The sequence below is a fragment of the Bison bison genome, unplaced genomic scaffold (genome assembly GCF_000754665.1).
Source record: "Bison bison bison isolate TAMUID 2011002044 unplaced genomic scaffold, Bison_UMD1.0 scf7180017864050, whole genome shotgun sequence".
Classification (NCBI taxonomy): domain Eukaryota; kingdom Metazoa; phylum Chordata; class Mammalia; order Artiodactyla; family Bovidae; genus Bison; species Bison bison.
The window spans coordinates 4765665-4766115 of NW_011494622.1; positions in this window are offsets into that span (position 1 = coordinate 4765665).

A 451-nucleotide genomic window follows, 5' to 3' on the forward strand; every position below is an offset into this window, starting at 1 on the left:
GCCTTGACTAGACGGACCTTTGTTGACAAAGTAATGTCTCTGCTTTTCAATATGCTATCTAGATTGGTCATAACTTTCCTTCCAAGGAGTAAGCGTCTTTTAATTTCATGGTTGCAGTCACCATCTGCAGTGATTTTGGAGCCCAGAAAAATAGTCAGCCACTGTTGCCCCATCTATTTGCCATAAAGTGATGGAACCGGATCACATGATCTTAGTTTTCTGAATGTTGAGCTTTAAGCCAACTTTTTCACTCTCCTCTTTCACTTTCATCAAGAGGCTCTTTAGTTCTTCTTCATTTTCTGCATAAGGGTGGCATCATCTGCATATCTGAGGTTATTGTTATTTCTCCCGGCAATCTTGATTCCAGCTTGTGCTTCCTCCAGCCCAGGGTTTCTCATGATGTACTCTGCATGTAAATTAAATAAGCAGGGTGATAATATATAGCCTTGAC